This window comes from Ambystoma mexicanum, chromosome 9 (assembly GCF_040938575.1).
Source record: "Ambystoma mexicanum isolate Mex_15411 chromosome 9, UKY_AmexF1_1, whole genome shotgun sequence".
NCBI classification, from domain to species: domain Eukaryota; kingdom Metazoa; phylum Chordata; class Amphibia; order Caudata; family Ambystomatidae; genus Ambystoma; species Ambystoma mexicanum.
The window spans coordinates 1063295804-1063305677 of record NC_090931.1 but is presented as its reverse complement, the minus strand read 5'-3'; positions in this window follow the sequence as shown (position 1 = coordinate 1063305677).

The following is a 9874-nucleotide window of genomic DNA, read 5'->3' as shown; positions in this document are numbered from 1 at the left end:
AGGTTCCCCAGGGGTGTCTTGGTCGCTGTTCTTTCCAGTATTACCCACTGATTTCGATCTTCTCCAGATGTCCATTGTAGCATCAGAGCTACCTGTGCTGCCCATAAGTATCTACGAAATTCTGGGGCCCCCAGTACCCCCAAGGCTTGTGGTCTAAATAGTACTTTTTTGGGGATTCTTGGTTCCCCCTCTCCCCCCCAGATAAAATTCATCACTTCTTTCTGTAATGTTTGGATGGCTGGGCCCGGGATTCTTATTGGGAGTGTGCCCACTACGTATAGAAATTTAGGAAGTAGGGTCATTTTAACCGCTATAATGCGTGCCAGCCATGACAGTTCCTGCAGTTGCCATCGTTTTAGGTACCTTGCTAGTGTTTTCAGGAGGTCCGGAATATTGGCCCCATATAGCCTATCCTATCTGGAGGTCAATTGTACCCCAAGATATTTTACTGCCTTGTGTTCCCACTTCAGGGGATATTGATTCTCCCATTCCGGGATTTGTTCTGCCTTTTCGGTAATATTAAGAGCTTTGGTTTTGAGGTAGTTAACATGGAATCCTGAGACCTTCGCGAATTCCCCCAGTAATTGGATGGCTGCTGGTAAGAAGTTTGCGGTGTCCCTTAGGAACAGGAGAATGTCATCCGCGTAGAGTGCTACTTTTTGAGGTCCTGCAGTGCCCACTTCAACCCCTTGGATTCCCGGGTGGTTACGAACCCTACATGCAAATGGCTCCATAGCCATGGCAAAGATCAGGGGTTTCAGTGGACACCCCTGCCTTGTGCCTTTTTGAATGGGGATATTCCCTGTAAGCTTCCCATTGACCATTAGTCTAGTGGATGGATTTGTGAAATTGGCCATTACCATGCGAGTGAAGATTGGTCCGCAACCAAATCTTTCAAGGGTTAGTCGTAAAAAGCTCCCGTGTAGGCTATCAAAGGCTCTAGAAGCGTCCAGAGCCGCCACTGAAAATCTCTGACCAGTCCTCCGTCCCCAGTCTATCGTATCTATGGCTCTGCGAATGTTGTCATATGTGTGCCGCCCCTTCACAAAGCCTGCCTGATCTGAGTGGATTATTTCCGGAAGTACCATTGCTAGTCTCCAGGCTAGTACCATGGAATACATCTTTGCATCCCCGTTTAATAAGGAGATTGGGCGATAGCTTGCACAATCCATTGGATCCCTGTCTGGTTTCAACAATAATATTGTAGTTGCTGGACCCATGTCCCCGGATGTACGCCCCTTGTCTCTAATGAGGTTAAATAGGTGTGTTAGGGGGCCTGTTAAGATGGTCCTGAATGTTTTATGATATGCATTGCTTAGCCCGTCTGGGCCTGGGGTTTTGTGTCCTTTTAGTGCTCCTAATGCCTCCCCCACCTCCTCCTCTGTTATGGGGCCTTCCAGCTGTTGCCTGTCTGCCTCACTAATTTGTGGTAAATCTATCTGATTTATAAATGTAACCCGTGTCTCCCGCTCTAGGTTTTCTTTTTTTAGGTTGTTGGTGTAGTATGAAATCATCACCTCTTCTATTTCTTTCTCCCCCCTCACTACATCCCCGGTTCCATTGCGAAGTTGGGTTATACGGTTCCGGAGTTTCTGGTGCCTCAGTTTAGCAGCAAGGAGTCGGTTAGCTTTAACCCCATTTATATAATAAAATTGTTTTGTTTGTACCAGAAGGCGTGCTGCATCATCTTCCAGGTGGGTTTCTAAGATTGCTCTGGCCTTTTTTAATTCCTGCCATGCCTTCTGTGAGCCCCTGTCTTTGTATTCCACCTCCGTCTTGTATATGTTGGCTTCCATATTACATCTCACCCTCTCCCGACTTTTAATATAGTTTGATGTTTGCGCGATAAACTCCCCCATACTACCGCTTTGCTGGCATCCCAGATAGTCGACCAGTCCACCCCCGGTGTCATATTTTCCCGGAAATAGTTCTGTAAGGTTTGTTCTATGCTTGTCCGGACCGTTAGATCTTTCAATATTACCTCATTTAATCGCCAGGGTTTGTGGGTTTGTTGCGGGTAGTTTTGCTATATTTTTTGAAGTAGCGGAGCATGGTCTGATATGCATCGCACTCCAATTTCTAAGCCTGTAACCTGTAGGACCACTTGTAAAGACGCCCGGTGGGGGGAGTCTGTGCTTCCGCTCTCTATATGGTAGAGGCAGAGGACCCCATCCAAGATTATCTATTGTGGTAGCAATGGACGAGCAATCAAGGACTGGCTTCTCAGGCGGTGATGCTTGCTGGTTCTTAAGTGCAGTGCAGTCCCCAAGCACCCACAAAGGAATGTCCGCACACTGTATCGGTTAAAACACAGTCTTTATATAATTAATATTCAAAGGTATATACAATATCATAACTCACTTTGTACTCAGGAAATCAACAATGGTAAATATATACAGTTCTAAAGTGGTACCACAATGATTATTAGATCTCATTAAAGTGTATCAACTATACGGTCAAAATGTCACACAGATTAATAAAGAGGAAACCAGCAGTAGAGAGAGGAAGGAAAGCAAGATGGTTGAACAATTGGCAGAATACTGGTCACTACTGTTGAACACAGCTCTGTGTGGAGATCCCCCCACCTGGGCAACCTGTAGAATAAAGATACAAGCCCAGTCCATATATTGTTCACACTAGACTTCCCAATAGTTCTGCAACCCCAAAGTACCTGGCGTTGTAGTGTTCCTCGTCGGGGAATCAACTGCCCTTCTTGAGTGCCCTCCCTTTAAGGCAGGAGTCACGGGTTGTCAAACGTCTGACGGAGAACAGGTCGAGCTATGACGATGAAGTGGCCGCGTCGTTCCTAGCGGTGCTCGTTGACGTGGAAGCGTAAACGTCCTGCAAGGAAGAGGCATGCGGGGCACCTCGGTGTCGATAGTTCTGGACCGCAAAGAGTTTGAAGAACAGTGGCCCAGCAAGGGCATCGAGTCGTCGGCGTCTCTGTGGTCTTTGGGTGGCGGGAAACCCACTGGTGGATGCTCCCCGGGGGGGTCGACGGTCAGGCCTTCTCCAGCAGGATACAGCGGCGACGATGCGGACGAGAGCGTCCTTGGATCAATGAAAGTTCTTAGGCAAACGTGAGCACGGCGGCTCCGGTCGGCGATGTCAGTCGTCGACAGTGGCGGATAACAGTCCGGGTGCTTCTCTTTGTGATTCCGTGGCGGTCCCCGTCTCGGGTCGGCAGCTTGTCGAAGGTCTGTCTACCAGGGAGCTTTGGCAAAGGTCTGCTGGTACACGATGGTCCCTCGTAGCTCGGGAAGAAGGCGCCTTACCAGGACCTCTCTGGGTCAGTCCTTGGAGGCACAGCAGCTCTCGGATTGTGAAGGAGAACAACTTCAATTCTTCTCGTCCAGCAGGGCTTCAAGGTCAAGCTTCAGTTACTCCAGTTACTCGTCGTAGTGGACTTCAGCTTTTGAACACGATTCCTAGCAGTGAGAGGTCCCCAGATATACTGTTGATCTCCCATTCATTCCACTGGGTCATACTCAAGCATCCAATCACGACTAAGGACATTCAGGCAGGCAGGCAGCCAATCAGGCACTGTGGTATATTTTCCCCCACTGTTCAGGCCCTGCAACATTACTGTGCATTGCTTGCAGCAGAGACATCAGAAATGGCCGCCGGAGAGCATTTTGCTTGCTAAGAATCACACAGAAGTGCGCAGTAAAAATCTGAAAAATAGGCTGCCATCCACCTTTGCCTATGTCAGTGGTAACACAGGAGACCACTGCCAAAACCCATCATTTGGCTACCCACAGAGCAAAATGACTGCAAAAGAAACAGAGAGCTGTTTGGAAATCCGTTTTTCTTGGTTGTCAAATTTACAAAAATCATGGCTCACAAACCACCCAAAAAGATCCGACCTCCTTGTTGGGTGGTGAACATCATTCTACTTCAAGAATCCACATAATATAATGTCAGCAGGAGTATATATTATCAGAACAAAACCCACTTTTGAGGATGGCTGCTGGAAAGAAATCTGTCAAAAATGGGTGCAATACTGTTACTCGCCTCTGTCAGACGCTGGCGATCTCTAAATCTGACAGGAGAAACTTGTGTCTCAAAAGCTAAATATGTCAAAGAAGGGACTTCCATCAAATGCAATATAGGGTGCCACACATTGATTTTTATGTTCAAAAAAGACTGGAATTGAAGATATGTTTGCTTATCTTAAATTTGTAACTATAATTTTTCACAAGGAACTATGTCACAATTGACCATAAGGTAACCTGATTCAGCTAAAACTTCAAAGAGGCTTTCTTCCCCTGAGAACATACCACCCTGGTCCTTCCCACCAAAAGGAGAGGATATCGCATTGGCATGTTAATGAGAAGGGGAGGACACCTCCTCTGCTGCTCTGGGAACGAGACAATGGGTTCCTTGAACTGAACAGAAAATGCTAATTCGGGTGCGACTGACACCAACTGACCTGGCAGGAAGAAGGCCATGTGACCCTCCAGCCCAGCCAGACCTTGGAGGCGGAGACAAACCGTTGTGTGGATTCAGAAAGCACAGGAAATATCTTTTTGAAAAAGACTTATAGCAAATTGTACTGAACTGATACAAATATGAAATGTATAGGTTGTTAAAATGAAAAATTCGCTCACTGTTTAAAACTAATCTGGAATCTGCGCGACATTCAGAGACTGAACCACGAAATTGTTCATATTCTAGCAATTGTGATTGTTAGGAAATTACAGGAATATGCCCAGATGGTATGTGCATGTGTGTGTAAAAAATTGTACAGATCTGAAAATGTGTAACCAACCAAAAGCGTGAAAAACTGTCATTTATGAACCAAAACTCGTAGGAAGATAAGATTTGGACAGAAACGTACCTTAGTCCATCTGTCATGCAATTATGTATTATTAACAAGTTGTGCATATTGGAAATATGTTTTTTGGGAAAAATAGATTTTCTAAGTAAAAGCAAAAGGGAGGGATTTTTTTCTGGACCCTAAACAGTGTCATTCTGACACATGATGACACATCATGACACACTGTTCCTTTCTCCAATCAGGAGACGGGGAATTCTCTGACCTATCAGATCCTTAGAGGGTTGGGCATTGTGAAATCAGCCTCCACTCCCCTTTGGAAGATGGATAAATGGGGACTGCTGAGGACCCAGAGACACACTTTCACTCATCACTAATCTACCGGCGAAGCGCTCTGCAGGAAGAACCCATCTCTAGATTCAGACTCCAGAACCAGACTCTAGAACCAGACTCAAGAACCCTGAAGCAGAGGCCTAACCCAAAAAGCTGAACCCTTTTCAGCAGGCCTTTTAAATCAAGCAACCTGATTTAACCCCTAAACTTCCACGGGGCCTAACCTAAGCCATTCAACAACCGGGCTGAGCTGTGTTTGCTGCTCGTAGCCAAGAACCTGTGCTAGAACCCAGAGATCCAAACCGGTAGAGCCGTGCTTTAACCCAGAACCCGTCAGATCCAGTCCAACAGGCCGTGCAGACCAGAGTGTCTTGCTGAGAGCAGAGTCCAGGTGCCCTGAATCCTGTCCGGTGGCGATTGAAGTCCAAGCCAAACCTTTGACCAGATCTTTGATGGGCCCATTCCATTTCAAAGCCATAGTAGTGAGTATTTAGTATAGAACTGTCCATAGTCCTCTCTTAGCTTAAGTAATCTCATCCTACCCATTCCAACATATCCATAACTGCATTATAGAATCTCTTTTGTCTACCTTGAATTCTTCTCTCATCCACATAATCCTGTGCTAACCATAGTGATAATCATATTGGCGCTAATATATATTTTCTGGAGAAAGACAATCGTCTCAGGCAGATAGAAACCAGCCGGAGGCGCCTCTGGATATGTGGCTGTTCTGTCCGTGTAGTTTGCGGCTCCATAGACTCCCTAGTGTTAAGAAATCTTTGTTCTTATCCTTAAAGCGCATCTTTCATTTTGAAATCTTGACTCTGTTTTTGAAAAATCTACCTTTACTAAAACCTCTAACTTTTGAACCGTACGTCCTAGAAACAAACTTTAAATGTCATTTTGACATTCCAATTCCTTATAGTTTTTCCGTAATTGTGTTTCTTGCACGCGGAAAAGTTGCCGCGATTTTGTATTTGGCTCAATTTCACTCCATGTAAAATAGCTATTTCTTGCTTTCAACTTCTGAATTTCGTTTTCCATCTGCTAATCATCCAACAATCATTGCTAGTGTTGACCTGAACCAATCCAAAGCCACTCTCACTAGTTCTGAATCCCATTTAGCGAATTAAAATCATTTTTAGCATTTTTCCCATCCAATTCAAACCACATCTAAAAGCAATTGACTGTTTTAAAATCATTACTGTTGTCTCTAAACTTGCTGGGGGGAAGCGGGATTGAAGCTGAAATTGTTGGTTGTTATTCCTGATACCTGTGTGCCCTCATTCCATCTCTTCATATTGCATATTGGGGGGGAGTGAGTAGTAACGGGGAAAGAGTGATTACATTGTCTCTGATTGAAGTCATATCAAGTTTATTTCTGTGTTGCATTCTTTCCTATCATTGCATTTCCTTGAACCATACAAAGTTATTCTCTGCTACATTATTTATTCTTCCTATTCCTACTCCTAATTGATTAAAGAGATTGTTGATATTGTAATATTACCCATTGCGGATAATTGTTCATATTCATAATAGTGTGATATTCAGATATTCATATTCATAAAAGTTTGATATATATATTGTTCAATCCTTCAAATAAATCTTTTAATTTGCAAAACAAACCTATTTCTTGGTTCAGTGAGACCGGGGGGATTCAAAGAGAGGGGTGTTATATAAGGGTACATCATCCAGAATTAAAAGAACTTTTGACATAAAAATATATAAATAAGGGTTTCCATTGGGCATCCCATACTAGGCATCGACTTAGTTGGAGTGCTGGATTGAAATCACTTACAGCACACGTTGCATTCAGGCCATTCACTTGTCTCCAGACACTCACAACAAGTTATGTGTATTGGGACACGTACCAAGCCATTCAACACTCCACACTGCATTCATACCGGTTTCGGGCAGGGCTGTCTCAGTCATTGTGTCAAACACCAGATACTAGACACCCACAGCATAGAATGCGTATTCGTCACACACTGTTCACCCAGGTCCCACCCACAGGCGTACCCACAACATATGGTCGTTGGGAAGGCTCCAGCCAGTCTGATCAGCACTTCCCCACACTACCATATATGAAACTTCCACCCAACAGCCCGTCAGGGGGAAGGGACAGAGTCCGGGCTTCCTGGGACTTCGGGAAGATCAAGGTAACAGGCGATGGAAGGCAAGAGGCCATGGGGGCCATTCTGTCTCCATCAGGAATCTACTGATTCCAATGACAAGGCCTGGGCATCCCAAAATGGAGGACGCTCAGGGCACCAGTCAATTCAGCACGGAGCTGCCACCAGCCCGTACCCTGCTCTGTGCGTCACACACAGGTGCCCAAAAACATACACTAGGGGCAGAGGGTTGTACCCCCTCCAATGGGTGCCATAAGGGTATCCCATGGGTCTGTTCACCAAAACCAAAGGAGAGAGTTGCACCGCCAGGAGTTCCACATGGACGCCTGTGTGGAAAACACGACAAAACACACAATAAAAAGCAGTAAAGTACAAGGATACGGAGGCCCTGTCCCTCCGATGCATTTCCAGCATCACAGCCCCCCCTCCTCCCCCCAGACTGAGTTTAGGGTGCCTAATCCCCCACGAGATAGACACCCTCATCCAGACGGTCAACATACCTTCTGGAAAGGCCATCTGCATTATCATGACTCTTCCCTGGTCTGTGCTCAATGGTGAAGTCTAGCCCTTGCAGGCTAATGGACCACCTGAGCAGTTTCGGGTTTTCACCCTTCATCTGCATAAGCCACTTCAAGGGTTTATGATCGGTCTGGACCTTGAAGGTAGACCCGGTAAGGTAGGGTCTAAAACGCCTAAGGCTTCAAACTATACTAAAACATTCCTTTTCAACAGTAGCCCACCTAAATTCCCTACCCTTAAGTTGTCTACTGATGAATATGATCAGATGTTCTCTTCCTTTGTCATCTAACTGGGACAAGACAGCTCCAATTCCGGTGTCGCAGGTGTCAGTTTGAACGATAAAGGGCTTGTTGTAATCGGGCACACACAACACAGGTGCCCTACACAGACTTCCTTTCAAGCCATCAAAGGCCCTCTGACAGTCTTCAGTCCAATTAACCTTCCTGGGCTGTTTGGGCAAAGTCAGAGCTGTCAGGGGTGCAGATATGGTTCCATAGTCTGCCACGAAATTACGATAATACCCAGTGAGGCCCAAAAAGGCTCTCACCTGGGTTTGAGTAGTGGGAGTCTCCCAGTCACGTACGTCCTGTACCTTACTGGGGAGAGGTTGGATTTGACCCCCCTCCTACCTCATGACCAAGATACGTGACTTTCCCCTGAGCTATCTGGCACTTGGTGGCCTTGATAGTGAGGTTAGTCCTTTTTAAGGCCTGCAACACTTGATCCAGATGCATCAAATGCTCTTCCCAGGTGGAACTGTAGACGTCAATGTTGTCTAAGTAAGCCACACAAAAGGCTTCCAGCCGACTGAGCGCATGATTGACCAATCTCTGGAAAGTGGCAGGGGCAGTCTTCAACCCAAAAGGCATGACCCTAAACTGGTAGAGTCCCTCTGGTGTTGAGAAAGCCGTCTTTTCCTTGGCATGGTCCGTCAGAGCTATTTGCCAATGGCCTGAGGTAAGGTTGAAAGTGCTCACAAATTTGGCAGCACATATGGTGTCCATGAGCTCATCAGCCATGGGCAATGGGTGCGCATCAGTTTTGGTGACGGCATAGACTCCTCAGTAGTCCACACAAAACCTCCAGTCCTTGGTACCTGCCTGGGAACTTGCCTTGGGGACAAGGACCACTGGACTGGACCAGGGACTGGTTGAGGGTTCAATAGCACCCAAATCCAACATCTTGGCGACCTCAGCCTGGATGTGGTTCTTTACAGTATCTGACATACGGTAGCACTGGTTTTGACAGACACACTGTCACCAGTGTCAATCTCGTGCCTACATCAAAATAGAGAGGCATACTGCTGGAGCAAAGCCCAGCAGGCCTTCTGCTGCTCTGTCGTCAGATCGGGAGAGAAATGTACTCTCTCCACTGAGCCATCCTGAGGGTTGCTATGCAGCAAGTCAGGAAGGGGCTCACTCTCATCCTCTTCTTGCTCTGAAGCTAGCAAGAGACTTGTGACTTTGGCACACCTGTGGAAAGGCTTGAGCCTATTAACATGGAATACCTGAGAGGCTACCGCCGAGGCTCCCATAACAACCAGATAATTGACCTCGCCCATCTTGGAGATTATCCTGAAGGGTCCAGTCCACTTATCTGCCAAAGCCTGAGGCTTGGTAGGCTCCATCACGAGGACCTCCTGTCCCGGAGTCCAATCCACTTGCGATGCTTTAAGGTCATGCTAGTACTTATTCAATTCCTGGCTGGCCTTAAGATTCGCTGTTGCCTGACCCATCATCTGTGTCATCCTCCGTCTGAGGCCTAACACATAGTCCCCCACTTGCTTGGCGGGACCTGGAGGGGTGGCTTCCAAACCTTCTCTGATTAAGGCAAGGGGCCCCCTCACGGGATGTCCAAAGAGTAACTCAAGGGGCTGAAACCAACACCCTCTTGAGGTACCTCTCGGTAAGCAAAGAGCAGGCATGGCAGGAGAAGATCCCACTTCTTCCTTAGGGGCTCTTCCAAAGCGCCTAGCATGCCTTTGAGAGTTTTATTAAATCTCTCAACCAGACCATTGGTCTGGGGATGGGAAGAGGTGGAGAACTTATAGGTTACCCCGCACTCTTTCCACATGGTTTTCATGTAACTCGACATGAAGTTGGATCCTCTATCA